General features: G+C 44.0%; 1 protein-coding gene across 1 annotated transcript in view; it reads left to right on the forward strand.

Annotated features, from left to right (window-relative positions):
* Positions 1–20,126, forward strand: part of LOC144123200 (neural cell adhesion molecule 2-like) — a 253,850-nt gene extending 233,724 nt beyond the window's left edge. The window contains exons 11-12 of the mRNA XM_077656072.1: positions 16,835–16,968; positions 19,328–20,126. The gene's annotated coding sequence lies outside the window, so the exon portion shown is untranslated. The remainder of the gene's footprint in view (positions 1–16,834; positions 16,969–19,327) is intronic.
* The last annotated feature ends 1,684 nt before the right edge of the window (positions 20,127–21,810 follow it).

Genomic DNA, 21,810 nt, shown 5'->3' on the forward strand with positions numbered 1-21,810 from the left:
CCGTTCTTGTTCAGCACCAAGACGGGGTCGAGAAAGTAATTGCCTACGCCAGCCGTGCACTTTCCCGTGCAGAGTGTAACTATTCCACCACTGAAAAAGAATGTTTGGCGGTAGTATGGGCCGCTGCCAAGTTCCGCCCGTACCTTTATGGCCGTCCGTTTCGTGTCATCACTGACCATCACTCATTGTGTTGGCTGAAAAACTTAAAGGATCCTTGTGGCCGCTTAGCACGTTGGGCATTGCGCCTGCAGGAGTTCGATTTCGATGTTATTTATAAGTCTGGCCGGAAGCACACCGATGCTGATAGCCTGTCCCGCGCACCCGTCGGCCCTCGTTCGTCAGATGCCACCGACGACGATAGCTTCCTCGGAGCAGTCACTACGTCCGATCTCGCCTCCTAACAGCGTGCCGACGACGAGCTGCGGCTGATTATTGACCATCTTGAAGGTGGGCATCCTACAATACCCCGGTATCTTGCCCGGGGGTTGTCGTCGTATTGCCTCCGCAATGGGGTGCTTTATAAGAAGAATCCTACGTCGAGTGCGAAAATATACCTGCTAGTCATACCGGCTGATCTAAGGCACGAAATCCTCCTGGCCTGCCACGACGAACCAACTTCAGGGCATCTTGGCTTTACACGCACCCTAAACCGAGTCCGGCAGAACTATTACTGGCCACATCTTTCTCCGAACGTTAGACGTTACGTACAGAGTTGTCGACAATGCCAGCGGCGAAAAAAAACCACGCTCAAGCCATCCGGTATGTTGCAATCTATTGAACCACCCCTCACACCTTTCGAGCAAGTGGGCATGGACCTTTTAGGCCCATTTCCTTTATCCTCGAACGGACACAAGTGGATCGTAGTAGCCACAGACTACTTAACACGCTACGCCGAAACGAAGGCCCTTGCCCGAGGTACTGCCGGCGAAGTTGCTCGATTCTTTATGAACGACATTGTGCTCAGACACGGTGCACCGTCGACCATCATTACTGACCGAGGAAAGGCGTTTACAGCTCGGCTACGGCGGGACACCTTAACTCTCAGCCATACCGAGCATCGCACAACAACAGCGTATCACCCTCAGACAAATGGATTAACGGAACGACTAAACAAAACTTTGGCGGACATGATCTCAATGTACATCGACGTCGAACATAAAATGTGGGACGAGTTCCTGCCGTATGTCACCTTCGCCTACAATACGGCGCCGCAGGAAACCACGAAGTTTACTCCGTTCCGTCTCGTATATGGCAGAGAGGCCCGCACGATGCTGGACGCGATGCTCCCGTGCGGGGAAGAAACGGTCGAACCCGATGCCGCCCATTTCGCAGAAAAGGCCGAGCCAGCCCGTCAGCTGGCCCGCCTGCACATCAAGGAGCAGCATGCCACCGACGCTCGCCACTATAACCTCCGGCACAGGGAAGTCCACTACGAACCAGGGGACCAAGTGTGGGTGTGGACCCCCGTGCGCCACAAAGGCTTGAGCGAGAAACTACTCCACCGCTATTTCGGACCCTATAAAGTCCTGCGCCGCTTAAACAGCGTTAATTACGAAGTCATTCCAGATGGAACTGTGACCGTCAGTGTTCGACGCCAGCGGCCTGAAATTGTGCATGTGGTGCGCTTAAAGCCTGACTTTTCGCGCTACTGAGCGCTTCCTGCAAGTGAAACCTTGCGTTATTGTACAGTTCACCTCATTTTTTTTATTTTTTTCTTCCTCTCACCTTGTCATCGCGACGATGTTTTCTTTCACGGGGGGAAATAATGCCACGTGCCTAGCGCCGCGCGACAGCCTTGTTTGGTGCCGACGACGACGAAGCGGTTGTTGTGGGCACGAGCGGCGAGCTGGTGCTGGTCTCTGTGACTCTGTGATCGGTACGGCAAGCCGACCTTATTCTCTCTGGTCCTCGGCAACGTGTACCTTCCCTGTGACTTCAGTCGTGACAATATATATGTGTCTTGAGAAAGGACAAGCTCTGTCCGAAACGTCGACTCAAAATAAATCTATGGCTAAATGAAGCGTTTTCAACTTTGAATTTTATGTATATATATATATATATATATATATATATATATATATATATATATATATATATATATATATATATATATATATATATATATCTTTTATCGATTACGAGAAAGAGTTTGACTCAGTTGAAACCTCGGCATTCATGAAGACATTGCGGAATCATGTTGTAGAAGAGCCTTATGAGAAAATACTGGATGATGTCAACAGCAACTGCACAGCTACCATAGTCCTCCATAAAATCCCCATAAAATTTCTAATAAGGAATGGCGTATGGCAGGAAGACGCTATCTCGCCACTGCTATTCACCGCCTGTATACAGGAGGTATTACGAGGCCTTAATTGGTAACTGTTAGGAATAAGAGTTCACGGAGAATACATCAATAATCTGTGATTCGCTAAGGAAATTGCCTTGCTGAGTCACTCAGGAAATTAACTGCAAAGCAGGATCAGTGAGCTAGACAGGCAGAGCAGAACGACAGGTCTAAAAATAACATGCAGAAAACCTAAGTAATGTCCAACAGTCAAGCAAGGGAACAGCAGTTTACAATTGGCAGAGAGGTGCTGGCAGTTGTAAAGGAATACGTCTACATAGGGCAAGTAGTGACCGCTGATCGGGATCATGAGAGGTAAATAACTAGAAGGATAAAAATGGGGTGGAGCGCATGTGGCAGGTTCTTTGAGATCATTAATGGCAGTTTACCAATGTCCCTCAAGAGAAAAGTGTACAACAGCTGTATCTTACCGGTACTCAGCTACGGGGCAGTAACGTGGAGGCTAACGGAAAGGGTTTAGCCTAAAATAAGGACAACACAGCGAGCCAAGGAAAGGAAAATGATAGGTGGAACGTTAAGAGACTGGAAGCGGGCAGAGTGGGTGAGAGAACAAACGCGTGTTAACGACATCCTAGTCGAAATCAAGAGGAAGAAATGGGCTTGGGCAGGGCATGTAACAGATTACAAGACAACTGCTCGTCCTTAAGGGTAACGGATTGGATTCCAATAGAAATCAAGCATGAAAGGGGGCAGCAGAAAGATGGGCGGATGAGATCAAGAAGTTTGCGGGCATACGGTGGGCGCAGCTGGCAAAGGACCGGGTTAATTGGAGAGACATGGGAGCGACCTTTGCCCTGGAGTGGGCGTAGTCAGGCTGATGATGATGATGATGACTCCTTGCGAAAGAGCGTGATTTCCGGCACACTTTCTTGAGTGCAACTCTGATAGCGGGAGCCTGTCGCATGTTTTCCTTATGTCTCGTTCACTGGCCAGGGAAGCTGATCTGTTCGCTCCCCCGCTGTTTCGAAACCCAGTCGCGGCAGTGGTTTATGGTTTAAGGGGGTTTAAGGTCCCAAAGCGACTCAGGCTTTGAGGGACGCTGTAGTGAAGAATTGAAAAAATTTTGACCACATCGGGTTCTTTAACATGCAACATATATTTTATTTATGTATTTATTTACTTATTTATTTGATTCAAGCTTCAGCGATGAAACGGCTTCTGCAGCTTGGGTCGTGAAGCATAGCTTTCGGTCTAAAATTTATTCGCCTCTTTTCCGATTGTCATACCATGCTGTACCCCTGTCCATTTAGTGCCCAACGGACATGATAGAGAGTGAATTTTAGCGCGTAATATCTTAGAGTAGGACAGGGCTTGATCCGACTAAACCGACTCTTCTGGCTGTCATTTGAGTTAAGGATGCCTTGTTAAGGCTCACATGGCCGAGGTGTTGGTGTGATTGAGAAAGTGCCAGCTGCGTTCACGAGCTCCTAGGGGCATTCGGGTCAGGTGCTTTCCTGGTGGTTGCACTGCAGGTGTAGTAATTATTTATCCACTCTGCCGAGCAGCACAAAGTCATAAAGCTTTTATAGGCCTTCTCCCGACTAATGACATCTGATATAATGTTAAGCGAAGTATTTTTTTCATTTTAATTCTCGGCTCACCCATGTCACGTCGGAAAGGAGCTTTGCGGCTATGTCATTCTCTTGACTGCTTAATAACATATATTGAGTGGAAATTTGGGCGTGAATTATTCGGAAAGCAAGTGTGCAAAACGAATTGGGCTAAATGTAACCGCCTCTAGTTTCCTGCATAAAAAATGCGGCCTGCCTGCAGTGTGTAAAACTTAGTGAAATAATGGTATTCAAACATGACATTAACAACGACAGTTATCCTATCACTTTACGCCGGTCTAGTCGCATAGCATACTGGAAAAATCGATTTGCGTACGATGTCAATAGTTTTATTTTCAAACATCCTGAAATCCTATCTTTGACCACCGCAAATATGTGTTTTGGTGTTCAAACGTGTTCTCCTATTGCGGTGTGACTTATTGGTATTTCATTGATTTAGCACACAGAAGTATTGTACCATTGCTTTTTTTTTTCTCTTAGAACTATACTCAGAGTGCCTCCTTCCAAGGTTACCAAAAAATCGGCACTCAAAACGCATCCTCGGTAAACTTGAGTTGGGTGCAGTCTTAGTATCTGTTTCATTTATATGAAGCAACGTCAAGTTGGTCGCGCCTTTTTTTTAATATCAAAATAGCGCATCGTGTTTTTCACGTCAAATGCACGAGTGATTGCGATGTATGGTAGTAAATAATTTGCGTAGAATATCATGGAAAGCATATGTTTATAATTACTTGGCTCCAAGACAAAATAGGTGCTTACGAACGTGGGATAACGTTACCGAAAGCCGTGAAGAAGACACAGAACGCATTCCAACAGAATTCCTTAAAGACGTAAATATCTTTTCGCGTTGGGACAAGTAACTCGTATCTAGTCAAATCAATAGGAGTGGTTTAAAATGGAAACTTTTTGTTGCTTCGGGCTGCCCTCACGCCACGTGTGTTCGTTAGGCCTAAGATTAAATAACTAACATTTTCTTTTCCGCGGAATTAGGGGGACGCGTTTTTGTGTATACTTTAACAGAGTACTTGTTTTAGCGTTTGTTGCCATGGTTCTGCCCTAAATTTGTCACTGGTGCTGGCGACTGGTATGGCCTGGCTTGGGTAAGCCCCTACGTTCGAGGGGATATAGGAATGAAAGCTAAAGGAATAAAAATTATCTACCGTTGGTACAGGCCTTAGAAGAAAGGGCGGCGGCGAATGTCAGTGAATATCAAGCTGCATATTGTTGAAAAGCATCTGAAAGCAGCGAGGACAGGATGGACGTTGGTAATAGCCGCTGCAGAAAGAGAAATACAGCATGAAAGAGCTTCATTTCAATCACGTGAAGGAGCAACCCATGCTATTTCGCAGCGCGGGCGGAAAGCACGCCATTTGAGGAAGAACTCACACAGTAATCGCTGTACATTTCCGCACAGCATGTTTATCATCGTCTCACTGAGGATTAACGTACGGAGCGCTTCTTCCCGAAGCGCATCATTAAAACCAAAAGACAATAATTATAGCCGTTCTAAGCTTGCCGCGGTTCCTTGCTCATAAACATGCGAAAAGCGAAGTGAACCGGGAATTGTAATGAGCCCACTAATACACGCGACGAACTAGAGAGGGAAAGCAGGATGGAGCCGGAATATAGCGGGGCTTCAACGGCGACGTGAATTTGTGCTCTCCGCTAATGCGGCTTTGCATGAACACGTTCCGCTCTCCTTGAGCAGAGTGCATAAGGGTGCCACTCAAAATGCACCCCACCGGCCGGTCTCTGTCGCTGGGTGTCCGCGGGCCGGCTCCATTTATCACGCACGAGGACTCATGTAAATGGGAACGCGCACCCAGCCCCGCAAGCACGGGCTCGCGCTGTTGGGGATGACGCTTATCTCCTGGCCCTGGAGCTTTTTCGGCTCCACTAACGAAGGCTGGGAGAAAGTTCCTTCTTCCTTTACCCACTCCCGCTCTCCAACACGGAAACGGGAGAGCATTGTGTCCCCCTTAGTTGTGCTTAAGTTCAAGTGTTTTCTTTTTTTTTTACTTTTTATCCGGAGCATTAGTAGGACGCTCCTTTACTGTTACGCACGCCCACTATCATACAGGCTATTTTGAGCTACCATGCATAGCTCCAGATGGTTGTGGCCCCTTGCAGATTTATGCGGTCGGTTTCTTTTTTTTTTCATGGAGCTCGGCTTTCGTTCGTTCCACAAATTTTAGAACGGGAGTGCGGCGCGAACTTATCTTTGCCAGCCAAAATAGGAATCAAGATTACGGACTGAGTGGAACGAGAGAATGGGGGGGTACGCGTATGGGCCTGTCGTGGGGTGGTTCGAGAAAATAAAACGAGCGAAAAGAAACATGGAAGCAAGTATGAAAGAATAAAGGCATAAGAAGAAGGTAAGAGTATACGGCATGCTCACCAGGAGCTGACGACCGTAGCGAGAGAAACTGAGACGAGGAGCGCAGTTTTATATTTTCTGCGGCCATCGTTGTTCGCTCCAAACGCGATTCACTTTCACTGGCGTCCTTACTAGCATTTGGTTTTCACAGCAAGGGTCCAGGTTTTCTTCGATAATGGAATGGGGGAGTTTATTTCTTGCAGCACTGGTGCGATCTAATCAGTTGATAAGTGTTTCAAAGTCAGTTGAAGAGCAGATGGCCCAGCTAGAACAACTATTGTTGAGGGGGACAGAAACCTGTTTCTTATCTCTGACGCAGAATGTAACTGGCATAGACCTACGGGCAGATTCTTGCCAGGTTGATGCTGCAGTGATGTCGGTCTGCAGAATGTCAGAGGGGATGTTTAAACTTTGGCGACCAGATGGTGATTTCTTGAAATTTAAGAACTTTGGAGCGGTGGCTCTAGAATTTTAAGCTGAGTAGCCGTGAATGGGCTGTATAGAAACCAGATTGTGGTTTTTGTACAGTATTCTGGCACTCGAGTCAGAAAAAAAGAAAATAGCACAAGCGCGGAGCCCTCCAACAAAGCAAGTGCACTAAGATTAAGATTTTTCTTTTATTTGCTATGCAGCACACACCTCCAGTGCTTTAGATCAGTCTGTTCATATCTGTGCACAGGTTCCGAGGCAAAATAAAGCAATTAGTTTACAGAAATATCTGCTTTCTTTTTTTTTTGGGGGGGGGGTGGAGGGGGAGGAGGGTTTGATACAGAAGCAAAGTTTACTGCTGGTTGCGTACGCAGCAGGGGCAAATGTTTACAGGATTTATTTATGCTTAACGGGACACTGAGGGTAACCTCATCCAATCTTTGTTCTCTTCCCTAGCTGCTTTGACGGTTGTCCCGCAGAGGGGCGCAATTATTGCTGAGAAAATTGCATTTAAAAACAACCTTCCACACGATTCAAACCTAATTTTCACAGAGAAAAAAAGGACTCCATGATTACTGTTTTGAAATGAATGTCGGCGCAGCGTGGCCTTTGGGATCTGCGCCAAAAAACTGTCTGCGCAACGCAGTTTGCTTCTGAAATCAGCTGGTGGTGGCGACACTTGAATTTCGTTCTTTGCACTTTCCTAGCACGTACACTGTTAAGCCAACGTAGCGTGCTTGCTGCGGCAATGCGGTAATATACACTCTAAACAAAACGGAGTTAAAAAGAGACTGTGCTAGAGGAGTGCTTGCTCCGTTTGTACTCCTATATATGCGTACTCGTGTTCAGCGTGTATCGATGTAGGCCGGCTTAAATTTGTGCTCGGCGTTCCTTTAGGATGCATCACTGAGACTTTAACCATGAGAGCCCTGGGCACAGTTACAGTTAATTTCAGTTTGTTACGCTAATGACGTTTCTACGACCATTTTGTGACGTGTAATTTGGCTTCGAAAGTGGCCATTCTTAAAAATTTATTCACAAATAGAAGTTTCACAGAATAAATAAAATCGCAATGCTTCATTTGTTTCAAGCAATGGCTGACACCTCGTTATCTTTATTGTTTTCTGAGCTTTGAAAGTGACACTTGATCCCTCCGAGACGCGCAGGACTATGTATACAAACGCTCACTCTAGCTGGTAGCTACCTCGGGTGCCCGAACCTGACCGCGTTATGTTAACGGCCAGTACACGAGGGCTCCTCGCGTAGTGTGCCCTGTACTCGCGCTGCATCTGCGTACAGTTTGTCTTTTCGCAATTCTTTCCAAGGTCGAATACGTCTCTCGCCTTAGTGTACCAGTTAAATTGCTATAATACTTGTTGTTGCTGTTTTTCACTGTCTGCTACGCCGTAACTACAGCCTGTCACATAATAAGTTTTGTTTGAAATTCCCTTATTTTCGCTAGTTTAATGGGCTACTACAAATTTCTAAAAGTATCTATGCCTGCCTCAGGTGACTGAAGGTCAATGGATTTGGCTATCCCGACATTAGCGTCAGTGTATTTCACCCTCTGATTAGCAATAAGCGCAATATCTTGATTACAGATTGTGGTTTTTAAAAAACTATAGGCTGCAATAACACTTCCTTTAGTTTTCCAAGTCCTTCGTTCTTTCTCTTCAAAAAAGAATTAGTACAGAATCAATGTCGTCTATATTAAGTGCCATGTCACAGGCTCAGCAGAGTACTCGCGTAAGAGGATTACGGTAGCGGGCGTGAATTCATGTGTTTAAAGACAGTCTATTGGTACACCAGCGACGTTATTGCGCACAACCAATAAAGAAAGCGCGATGACCAACTTCAAATGTGCACTTTGGAGCTCTGCAGTTATTGCTCAATGACGACAGGTCTTTAAGTCTATAAAACGAGCAGTGTCGAGACGCAATTGCTAACAGTGCAAAAAGGGCCTCGTAATGAATATGATGAGGCCCGGCCGCAGGAACTGCACCAGCCAAACTGCACGCAGGACGCTTGAAATGCTTAGATGCCGCTGATATTGCAGCAAAGACGTTAAAAGAACAGTTTTGTTGGTTGCTAGGCAGCCGTCATTAAAGCCTCAAGGTAGATGAAGAGAAAAGAAGTGGAGCAGGTGAAGAGGTAAATAGCTGGAGGGGAAAACGATTAAGCGTTTGGGGCAGTGTCTACTATTGGTCAGACGGTACCTTACAAATGGCGTTCGCAGCTTCTCAATTCAACCAGTCCTGCCACCGTGCGTCGTGCTTTCAATCAGTGACCGAAGGAAACATATCACACCTATAAACGAGAAATATCTCCACTCAGGAGCATTGTCTATTCGTATTAGTGAGAATAACCGCCATTGCTTATTATTTTTAAATAGAATATTACTAGTTAATTCATAAAATACTGGCGTGCCTTGTTCGCCAGTATTCCTACGCTCTTTTTTTTTTAAACACTGCTGATATTAAACGAAATGGCTTTTCTTCATTATTTTAGGACCGACTGCTTCAGTGTTTTCTGTTCTGACATTTTCATATATATGCTTACCGTTGAGCTAGAATGGCGTGCACACTAGTTTCAACAGTATAGGCGGCACAATCAAAAAACGACTTTACAATAATGTACAGGACAACTGTCGAGAGCAAATATCGCGAAAGTCACGGCCGCACGCGCACAAAAAGATTTCTTGCTTAGTTCGGACCTATTGCTGCCAATTTTTTGTACATGGTCAATTTACTCTCATAGTTTACTTTAGTATCCGTTTTTGTAAAGCCTTTGTACTGGCTTTCAGAGTTTTTTGCAGCGCATATAAGTGCTATAAATCTTGCACAATGCATTGAAAAGGCTGCTTCTCATTATTTTCTTAAAATGTGGAAACGAAATGAAATATTTTCAGTTCGCTTATTACAGTCCTAAAATCCTTCTATTAGCGAGAACTCTAAAAATCCGGTGCAGCATTGAAGCGGGTGTGACATCTTCGATTAGGAAAAACGCGAAACTTATTTGAAAATAACGGCTACTAATACTTATTCGCAAAAATCAGAGCAAACACTGAAGAATTATTTCTCACAGTCCTGGCATCACTAGTGCCAACTTATTGCAAGGCAATCTGAATAGGTTCACAGTAAAATATAATGAAATTTAAAACTTCTAAATGTCGCGTTTTGCCCCAGCTGGGCAAAATGAAATAGTGAACGGATAAAACCCAAGCAGCAATGGTAATCATACGCATTCCTTGCAAAGAATGCGTATGAATCCGGCTCCAAGGAAATCTAAACAATCCCTCAAAGCACATTCGACTGACAGACGCTGTACTTAGACCGGACGCGACTTCATTTTGTTCCAAGGCGCATTAAATTCTACGCAGTTCTATTAGCGGACCCTGCGTGTAGCTTCGCCACTCGATGTTTTTAAATTTCCTTCTTTCATCGGAACTTTCTTGTATTTTAGTATCACAGTTATTGTTATTTCGCTCTGCCATGTTGAAAGGATATGCGATTTGGTTCGATTCATATACCTCGTGAACACGAGGGTCTGTATGCGATTGAAGGCCAGAGAGAACAGCGGCTGATGGCTTATACAAGTAGCTGTCCATGCTCGCTGGACATAGTGCGACACTGAGGTCCGCAAAACTGTATAAAAAAGGTTTTGTCTTTTGTATTCTCTCAGTTTCTTTTCTGTTCTGTAATAGGCACTTTTGGGAGCTCCATAACACTTGATGATGCCGGCGCTGCGTGTGTCTCTCCAGAGCTTTCTTCATGTTTGCAGCTCAGCAGCCAGTATTCATTGTTTTAGTTTTATATGTTTTGACTATAGCAGAGAGCGGAAACACAAGAGTAGTGATTTAGAGCACGCAATGACCTGATTACATTTTCTTCATTTCCTCCAGAACTTCACGACGTCACGTTTTGCGTCGCATGTAGCCTGGTGCTAAAATAACACCTTGTTAATCACTTGGGGCGCACGATTTCAAAACGTTGCATATGATAATGCCAAAATCTAATCTAAAATTTGCCCTAATCTAGGACGCCAGATTGATTAAGCTGGAAAGCTTTGAAAAATGTGGCGTCTAAAATTTAGTACCTTTCGTACTGCTATCGCGTTCGCCAAAGCTCACTTCGCAATGATTTGCAGTGCTTAAAACGGGCCAATCTCGTCAAAATTAAATTTAACTGTAGTGGATACGGTGCAGTCATGACATCCTAATGTCAAGTTAATATAATTCATTGCAAAGTCAGGGAACGCAAATGGTTTCTTGACACACAAAAAGTGAACAAGAGACCGGAAAGCCCCAAGGTGCTCGGCAGCGTTTCGACAAGAGGACTTGTTTTCTTCTACGGTAACACTGGTTAATACATATAACGGTCATTTAAAAGTTAGGGGGCGCTAGGTACAGAACTATCGCGTTTTGTCGCATGTTGTGTTTTCCCCACTGTACTAAGCCACAAACAATAGCGTTCACCACGGGGACGAGCACCCGATAAAGCCGTTTAAAAAACATACGCAACAATTCTGGAAAAATAATTTTTGAGTGGAAACCTTTTATGAACGCAATTTTTTATGTAGTGTAGTATCTCAGAACAACAATCAATATATCCGCAGATCATCCGATGGCAGTCCAGTATTGTTATTTTTTTTTGCTAGTAACTTTTTCGCTGTCAAGAGCGTTCCCCACTTGATTTCTATGACAGCTTTAACTGTTCGATGCGATCGATGGAAGCACTTTTAAAAGAAAGCATTTGTTGCATATGAGAATAATAGAGCATTACCTTCGGTATTTACATAAGACTGTATTACAGTTTTCAAAGTTTCAAAATTATTGGCCGCGAATGTTGGACATGCCGCTACTTCTGTCATTGCAACATCTCCGGTCGCCATACTAAAGGAGTCACTGTGACCTCCCAGGTTTTAAATGTTGGCAAACCAGAGTTTCTAAGAACTAGCCTGAAGACGACGCCTCGGAGAGCTGCACATTTTAAGTCTTTCGACAAATTTTTGTTCATGAATAGGGGAAACGTCGCATGTGGGTCAGCCCATCCAGAGGCGGCAGTCGCCGTAGCGGAAGGTGGCGGGACGGCGCGAGTTGCGTAAACTGTGGTTACGAAAGCGTCCCTGCTTACGAAAGGCGGTGTAAGCGAGGTAAAGTGCTTTATAATCATACTCATAGCGAGCTCAGCTCGAAGCCATTAAGTGCTGGCGTGGATGCAAACAGTGGAATAGACTTAGAAAAGTAATTAAGGACAAAATTGCCTGCATCGAGTGCAGTACTAAGAACCCCCCGGGGTGCATAGGCCACGAATATATGAAGTTATGCACTTCCTTGATTTAAATGCCATAGAGAGCAGCCGCTTTTGCGAAGTCAAGCCATCTCCTATCACTCTTTCTTCCACTTTCTGATGCGATAGCCTTTGTGTCTGCGTCAGAAGTGCAATGACAGAGAAAGAATGCCCTAACTAGCAACATACCATGAGTAATGGGCGAACAAAATATGTTTTTTTGATAGTTTATATGGTTTTCTTCGCAACGCGATCCATTACGGAGGGGCCTTCGGCACGCCATACCAGCACACGGGAGCATGGCGTAATTTACTGTTATGCCGCTAACGTGATATGATGATGACGGCGCCATTTAAGTGGCGCCACACCGCGACGACTAAACGAACCCTGCAGCCATAACGTGCGCCGGTGGGAGCGAGAGATGTTGCCGGCATCGAACTAAAGGAGGCAGGGAATAAACTGAGGAGATTTTTCTGTCAGTTTTCCTACACTTTGGTGCAAAGGCAGAGTCAGTTACAGCATCGACTGGGCGGATCTTGACGGGTTAAGCAGGACAACGCTGGACGAACGAACAGCATTAGTTGTTCGAGCGCTTTTAGCTCACACGCTTTTCCGATTGGTTTGGTTGTTCGGGATTTAACTTCCCAAAGTGACTCAGGCTACGAGGGACGCCGTAGTGAAGGGCTACGGCAGTTTCGACCACCTGGAGTTCTTTAACGTACACTGACATCTAGAATTTCGCCTTCATCGAAGTTCGACCGCGGCAGCTTGAATCGAACCTGCGTCTTTCGGGTCAGCAGCCGAGCGCCGTGACGGTTACCGAGCAACATTTGTTGAAAAGCTTAGATAAGTATGCAAAACCGAGGGTTGTTTAATTAATGCTTTCTCGTCGTTTTATATATCAGCGTTCTTGAACCGAAGAAGAAAATCCCGCGGGGTGCATTTAATGCTTTACTTGCTTTTCTTTTCTTGTCTCGTCATTTGGAATAGGCTGTCGTAACACAGTATCTGTTGTCCTGCACAACTATTTCTAGCAAATCCGCAAGGCTCTGAAGCCCCATCGCTCGGTGTTTCTGGACTATTACATTGTTCATAAGATCGCTTGGATTTCATTTCGTAACAAACAGCACTAGAGAAACTAGTCACTGCTTTTAGTGCCCTACACATTAGAGTTTAAACTGATTCTAAAGCTCTCCAATGGCCTGAAAAGAGTTTTAAGAGCTGTATTCAACTGCTAAGCTTTATAAAAATTCATTCCGAAGCTAGGCGTCATGGCAGGCATGTGAATTTCATGGTGCATTCCGAACCTAACGCCTAGTTCGTATGATTTGGGGTGACAAGCATTGTTCCCGCTTTAAGAATTTCGGAGCAAACACAAAAAAAGACGCATGAGCAAGGCGCGGCAGACAATAATAAGGTTAGTCGGTGGGCAGCGCCCTCTTATCTGCGTTCTTTTTTTGCGCTCTGACTGGCTCGATAGTGCCATGTTAGGTGACTGTGACGCCGCTTCTTGAGTTTAGACCAAGCCTGCAGCGCTGTTCCGGATAGGGTTACAGTGGTGAATGAAAATTTACAATAGATTAATCACTGGCGAAGGTAGTTATCATCATTGCAGCTACTGACGGTTGTAGCTCAAAAGCTCGGGAACTCTACGATAAGAGAGTGAATGGCAACAGAAGAATCAACAACAAACTCTACGAAGCTCTTCAAACCTCATTTCGATGTAGCGAGAACATTTTCCTCAACGGCCCGTCCCCCTACTATCCATAGCAAAAAAGCTATGGCAGTGCATTTAAAACTTGGAAATCTTGATATTGTTAACCGTGTTGCGCTGTAACGCGCAGATATCCCCTGTAAGCCTGATGGCTCCCGTTAAGTGCGATATTCAACCTCCAATAGGAAGGCCTCACCCGGCCGTATAAAATTCGAGCCCGCGGCCTCAAAGTGCTCGTTTTTTTCAAGCGCCGTGCTGACGTTAGCAACATTCGATCCATTTTTCCTTTGGAATGCTAAGAAAGCAACTAGGAGAAACACCAAATCGGACAGCTCCGAAGTGACCTCGACCAACTGATGTCATTTCACGTGCGCTGAATGCTCGGCGCAGGGCTGGGGATTCGAATCCGCAAACTCGTGCTCGGAAGCACAACGGCGCAAAGAATAAAGTGTCAGGAGACAAGCGCCGAAAGCCACAGCGCAGGCTCGGCAACGTTGTCGATGAAGCAATACCGACAGGTTTGCGAATTACGAATTAGCAGTAATGCGCGTCACGCGATGCGTACAGACGACCCCAAAGAAACCGCGACCACCACGCTTCGCGGGTTACAAAGCCCCCGGAATACATCTGGGAGACTGGCTGTCCCAGCTGCTGTTTAGGAAAAGTAATCAAGAAAAAAAAATGACCACCCGCGCTGTCTTCATTTCCGCGCTCGCGTCTCTTTTATGCGAAGTACTAGAAGGAAAAAAGAAAAAAAGGCCACAGCGCAGATGTTGCAACAAAAACACAGCGCCCAGCTTAAAACAGATGGGCAAGCATCGTCCCGTAACGAACCGCGTGTCGTGCACATTTTGGGGAACGGCAAGGGTGAAGGTGGGAGGCGGGGTAACAGGGGGCGCTGCGGGAGTCGCGGAAAGGGGAGAAGCGGGGCAGGAGGGAGCGGGAAGCGAAATTGCGTTCACAGCGGGACATTAATAGAAGCTAACGCATTAGCATCTGCTTGCGGTGAGCGCAACGCCCGCGCGGGGGCGCTCTGCCTTGAGAGCCCGCGCGAAGCGCTGCTGGCTTCGCGGCGCGAGCTCTATTTGCATGTCTATTTGTGCGTGGCCGCATCCGACGACAGATTCTTGTTAGCCGCTTCATCGGACGCGTGTCAAATCGCCGCTTCGCCTGTTTTCTTTGTGCTTGTTCATGGCTGCACGTAGGAAGCGGATCACGCACAGTCATTACCTTCGGCGGTTGAAGATATATGCGGGAATATTATCTTTGCACAAAAAAAATTAAAAGAAGAAAAAACACGTAAACGTGAGTCAGAATACTTCTGTAATGAAGGGCATGACATGCGACAAGGAATACACTTTCCGGCGCGCGCCGCATATCGTGTGCGAGGTCTTCAAAGCGAACCGTGGTGAACGGACAAGTATGGGGTACTTCCGCTGAAGTTTGCGGTGCCGATTGCAGCGCTATAACACACAGCCTAGCGAGAAGAGCAAGCAGTTTTGGGTAGTACTCTTAGTACTTTTCTTCGCCAACTTCAGAAGCTTATTGGCGTGAGCCTCCGCGCTCTGTCGAAGGCGCACATGCCGTGCGTCAGCTGTCTGGGCTACGCCGAGAGAAGCTTGGAAATGAATGCTGTCAGCGAAAGGCGGGTATCTAATCACGCAGCATGTGTTCTCGCGTTTGCAGCGGCCCAAGTGGCTGACAAAAGCAGTTTTGAGTCACCGAATGGAACAATTGCAGGGCCACCTTGGCAGCGCAGGTTCCCCATTGTGTCACCGAGTTAGTTTTTTGTGGCCGTGTGCTGTGCGATGTCAGTGCACGTTAAAGATCCCCAGGTGGTCGAAAATTATTCTGCTGCCCTCCAGTTCAGCACCTCTTTCTTTCTTACTGCCTTCACTCCCTCCTTTGTCCCATCATTTACGGCGCGGTTTGGGTGTCCACCGAGATATGTGACACAGTTACGTCGCCATTTTCTTTCCTCAAAAACCAACCAATTTTCCAATTTTTTTGTGACCTACAAAAGTTTTCTTTCCTCTCACTTGTAGCCATTAGCTATCTTATTTTAAATTGTAGTCTGAAAATAAATGTCATTTGATTGAAGGACAAACTTTACATGCTTAAATTGCACCGTGTCTTTAAAAATCACTGAGATGCGACTAGTTTGAAGAGAAATGAAGGCGTTGTGGAACTCGATTTTGTGCCGCAGTATGAGCGTGGCACTTAATATTTTTACTTGTTTGTTAAGCAAACATTTGTAACCAGTTAATTTCATCAGAGTAAAAGAGACAAAGCCGCACTATAACTAGTTAATAGCAGTCAATGACATATGTTAAGATCAGCAGAATATTTCCCAACCTCCCTTTATGTTTCTTGAATCCAAAGCACCCAAGAAGGGCGTAAAAAACATGTATTAGCCTGTTTTGTTGCTTGTGCTTTCAGTATTAGCCTGAACAGTTGGTAATTGGTTTTTGGGGAAAGGAAATGACGCAGTATCTCTCTCGTATATCGTCGGACACCACATATGAGACAGGACTTGAATAGGGTCGTAAATCATCTCTGCGCATGTTGTGCGGGTTGAGTTGAGACATGAGCCGATAATTTTCTTCTCTCACTCATCTCCAGCTCCCCAGCCCACTCTTTAAATGATAGCCAGTTTAGGCCTTTAACAATGGCCCGTGCTCGCTAATATCGGACGATGCGTTCACCATGCACACGACCTTACGTCCTTTCTGGTTAAAAATTTCTAACCAAAAAAAAAAAAACTTGTGACTTAGTTGTTTCGGATCGTTTCCTCCTTATAATAGTAAAGCAATAAATAAGTTATGAACATAATTGTCAGGCCAACAAGAATATGAAGACGGCATAGAGATTGATTTTCAGCAGATCCCCTTGAGGAAATACCAAATGGATTGAGCCTGGGAGCTTTTTCCTCAGGTCTATTTTAGCGTGGAAACAAATCGCAAATTAGTCGTTCTTGCCGAGACGTGGCGTGCCGGGATCTCAGCGAAAGATAAACTTCACGCCTATCTCAGGATTATGGCCATTAAAAATGGTCTGTTCTTTTAATACATGTTTTATTCCCTTTTGCAGAAACAAGGTGCCTTACGCGACGACTGTAAAGAATTACTGCCGCTCAACAAGCTCCCCTTCAGTGTGCCCCATCCCTCGCCGTAGCAAACTTTTTGTGAAGTCATCTGTTAACGGACGCCTGTGCTACATTTACGGTGAGTGAAATCTCAGAAGGCTTTTGTCTGTGTCGTGGTTGTGCTGCCTCGTCAAATCCTCTCGCTGGCTGCATTATCATAATTTAGGTATATAAATCAGCCTTTCTACATGACTTTCTATAAATAGCTGAGAAAACAAAAAAAAATTATGAACGAAACATCAGACTACTTGAGTGTTTTGAATTCGAATTGCGAAAGCATTTCTTTTAGTAAATATTTATTTTTAATGAATTTTTGCTTCCTTTCTAAAGACACACCAACTTATTTTCATGCATTCTTAAGACAACGCATATACTAGGCTTACCTTCGTTCGGCAACCAGCAGTGTATGGGATACGATTCCTGGACGTTGAGGCGGATCTTCATAGATACGATGTAATTTTCCTTCTTAGCCTGCACAGCATTTGACGAAGCAAGATGGCTGTACGACACTGCGATGAAAATGCGCTGTCTGCCCGAGATTAATTCGAAGAAAACATACTTAAGCCGCGTGAAGTGTAGAAGGAGCTATGGTTTGGAGATGTAGTTATCAGGGTTAATGGGAGAGTTGTGTTTTTTGAAAAAGTTTTGATTTTCTCACGTGGGAGAAACACATGCCCGCTCTTGATGTTTGAGAGCAGCGCAGAAAATAATAATAATAATAATAATAATAATAATAATAATAATAATAATAATAATAATAATATTAATAATAATAATAATAATAATAATAATAATAATAATAATAATAATAATAATAATAATAATAATAATAATAATAATAATAATGATAATGATAATGATAATAATAATAATAATAATAATAATAATAATAATAATAATAATAATAATAATAATAATCATTATTTGCGCCATATGATATGACACGGGAGACCGGCAGTAAAAGCTGCCTCATAGGACAGCTTGACAAGGCCACCGGCCCCCCTATACACTTTACAGCAAGGCATGGCACATTACACACAAAACAGGAAGAAACTGCAGGAACTAAGAAACTGCAGATAAATAACCACATAAAGTAAACGCAAGTTTATACACAAGAATACATGATTCATTTCATTTTTAATCAAAAACAAGCAAACAAAACAATAAAAAAAGGAGCAAGCAAGAGGTCACTCCGGCAGTTTAAATAGCAGTAAGCAGGAATGGAATGGTGATGAGTTAGGTGATGAATAAATTATATTCATTGCTTGTGTGAACAATATTCAAGAATTATGTATATCTAGAGTGAGAAACGCGACAAGGAAAACATATAAATGGCAGAGAAACTTTTACTGTGTAATAAAATACTTGCGAAGTTCTTTAAATGTCATCTTTTCAAACTGATTATGTGCACAATGTAATCTTTTTAACAATCTGGGTAACTTGTTTTGTAAATTTTGTAAGCCAAATGTGCTTTTAAACGTTCCCACTTTCCAAAGTTTTGTGTGGCATGTCTGGCGTCTAGCAGTATGTTCTTGTAACCTGACTAGATGATGTAGACGTGTACCATTATTTGCCTCTCGATTCTTAAAAGCCTTACAGACATAATCAAAATATTTAGTAGCAGGGAATATGTTGTATTTGCTGGAAAAGTGATGTGTATGTGAATTAAAAGGCAGATTTTCCAGTACTCTCAAATATATTTTCTGTAATTTGTGAAGCTTCTGCAAATTTACATAGCTTGTTGTAGCCTAAACTAAATGACAATATTTAAGTCGACATGAAAACAAGGTATTATAGAATTAACATAAGAAGCTTTGTTGGCAGTACAGAATGATTGCGGTATACTAACCCTATTACTTGAGCCAGCTTGATTACCCTACTGTCTACGTGAGCATCCCATGACATATTTTCGTGGATGTGTTTGTGATATGTTGTAAGCTGTCAAAAATGGCAAAAAAAGACAAAACATCCGGTTCCGTGGCGTGCTGTTTGTGTGCTCGCCTCGCAGTCTTAAAGTTTCGGGTTCGATTCCCCGCACCTTTAAAGAAATTTTGTGTTTGTATTTCAGGTCACGTTGATTTTAGGACTGCACTTTTTTGGGACATCGAGTTTCGTTTCTAATGAGCCATCAGATGCTTTCGTATTAAAAAAATATAAAAAACGATAATACGCCATGCTTACTATACTACAAGCAGGTTGACTCGGCGGTATTTGAACGTCAAATTGGCCTCCTAAACTTATGCTTAAACCACAAAAGCAACCCTGGTAAGACGGAGAGTGGAAAAGTAAGAAGAAAGAAGGGCCCTGAGTTTAACGAGCAAGAGAAGCCGGTTCGTTGTGGAATTAAGCAATCAGTGAACACTCAGGCTGTCCCTGGGAACCGAAAGCACCCTTTTTTACGCGAATGACACAAAGGTCGTTGCATTTCTCTGTTACAGATGCCGAAAAGTCTCGCCTCTGCATGTCTCCACAAGACAGGTACAAGCCTCAGGGTGGCTTAGTCTCTGCGAAGTCCAAGAAAGACACCTACAAGACTGTTGCCGGACGTCGAGAGTGTAGGATGTGACTTTCGCAGAACCATGACTTTTGAAATTGAACTGTGTCTCAAGAAAGTGAGCTTGAAGAAGTAGTGACAAAATCACAAGAAAGTAAGACGGTACACAACGGGAAATACATAATGTTGTGCTGTAATTACCCTATTCATTTCTTGATTCACGTAAGCAGTATCATGTACTTCAAAACGTAGTTAGCATCAGTTGTGGTAACAAGCTGGAAATATTCCTTTCTCTTCAATGTTTCAAGCCGTTTCTAGACAATGTGCATGCACCAATCAGGTCCCATGCGGCAGTGTTTTCTCACAGCTTATCTCTTAGCTAGACAATGTAGTATCTTTCACCATTATGTAAATAGATTTTGTGCTTGCATAAAAAGAAGCATTTACGTCATCAACAACGACTGACTTGTCTACGTAGTCGCTATTCGATAATCTTAATTATGCGCTCTAAATTGCCGACTCGCAGCTAGAAGGTACTTTCTGTATTGCATCCTAAGCAGAACATTCCAACTTTTTTTATTTAATTTTACCTTTGGCTGATTGTCACTACTGTACATATTTATTTGTATATAAATTTATATTTAAAGCTAGCTAGGTATGGAGCGATCGTGGGGGCATGATAATGTGTTTTCCTGATAAGTACTATGACAACATTTTACTAATAAATCACGTTAAAAAATCGGCTCTTAGTACGATTTTTTTACTAGTAGTTAGTGCGGCCTTTCCTTTTTTTTTTACTTGTCCCTGGCTGCGGCTTTGTCTGAGCAAGAATCGCGTGTCGGGAATAGTGAGGTATGAGAAGCTGCGTTTAAAATAATGCGGTGCGTGTTATTTTCGTGGTGGTGAGGTCAGAGCCTGGAATACTAGTGCACAACGGCGCTATGCGCAACTAGACACTTTCGCACAAGAAAGATGCAGCACAAGCGGAAATTCATTGAATAAAGTTAAAAAAGATGTTTACTTAATAGGACATGATCTACTTTTTTTCGAGTGCTAGCTCTTCTTAACGGTTATTGACTGCCTTCGAATCGGTATAAGATCCGATCTTATCTAGGTGTTCACGTTCAACGACTACGGATTGAGCCATTTTTGGTCTACAGCAGCAACTTTAGCTTTCAACACATGTACCTCTCAAGCCACGCACATGCAGCATGACCCGTATTACCTGTTTGCAATCGCCTAGTATACGGACTTTTCTTGAACACCTGAATGCAAAGGTAGTTCATGCTGGGAAACGGGAAATTCGCTTACTTCACAACAACAGCGCATGCTGGATGGTTGCAAGCGGTATACATTTAGCAATAAAAAAAAAACTCCTCAGAATACGAGCAAAGCAATGTGTTGTGTGCCTCAGCTTTAAGTTGCTTTTCCCGTTAAACTGCGAATAAGCTCACGATTTCGGCGAGCATCAGCTTCAGCCAATGTCCATACATCTGTCTTGTCTGACTCAACGCTCTTCACTGCGATTATGTTAAGTGGGATTACTCATCGCTTTACAGTGATGTCTAACGGGTCAGATGTGCTTAGACGTAGAACTGCTAGCGGTTGACGTGATCAACGCAGGGCTAAAGCCGCTGCCTCCATTCAAAAGCGTTGATTTCTGTCTGGCTTTCTGTGGTCTCCAAAGTGTAAACTCACGAACTGCACTAATATTCTATGCCCTAAGGAGACGTTATTTACTGGCTTGACATAAAAAGCCGCATTGTGTGACCAAATGCATTTGATGAATTCGGAAGTTAGTATGTGTTTATTTATTTGCGCATTTTTTTTTGTAATGCAAATCACGTTCGGGATTTTCCGACGTGTGGCACAAAAATTTCGCGCTCATATTCAATTTCGATGCCTTTAGTTTGAAACCAAAACACAAGGACAACAATAAGCTGTCTAGACGACCTCCTTTGGTGCCCTCTGATGACCTCCTTTCTTGGATAGCCAACGATCGGAACCTCGATGAAAAGAAAACAGAAGGAAAGAGCAGGTAAGAAAGTAGTGCGCCCTTGGTACGATAACATCCGTGATCCATCTGAGCCGTGGTGAATTTGTGAGATGTATTTGTCTAGTTTCGCCCGGTCTTTCATCATAAATATTTCAAAGTGGTACGAATAACGCGACCAGTTCTTAGTCAAGGAGTTTCTTTCCTCCGGTCCATGTTGCCTATCGCTGTTTTCAACATCTGAGACATACGCTAGACAAAATGAGTAACTTCACGAATATTCATTACGCTAATCACTTTGCAGGTAAGTTAAATCGTAGTTTCTGGTACCATTTTGGGCACAATCAGGCCACTCTTTGTGTGCCGGTAAGGGAATACAAATTAGAACACTCATCGTCATTATCATCATCATCTTAAGTTAAACAACATCATCG

The sequence above is a fragment of the Amblyomma americanum genome, chromosome 3, assembly GCF_052857255.1.
Source record: "Amblyomma americanum isolate KBUSLIRL-KWMA chromosome 3, ASM5285725v1, whole genome shotgun sequence".
NCBI classification, from domain to species: domain Eukaryota; kingdom Metazoa; phylum Arthropoda; class Arachnida; order Ixodida; family Ixodidae; genus Amblyomma; species Amblyomma americanum.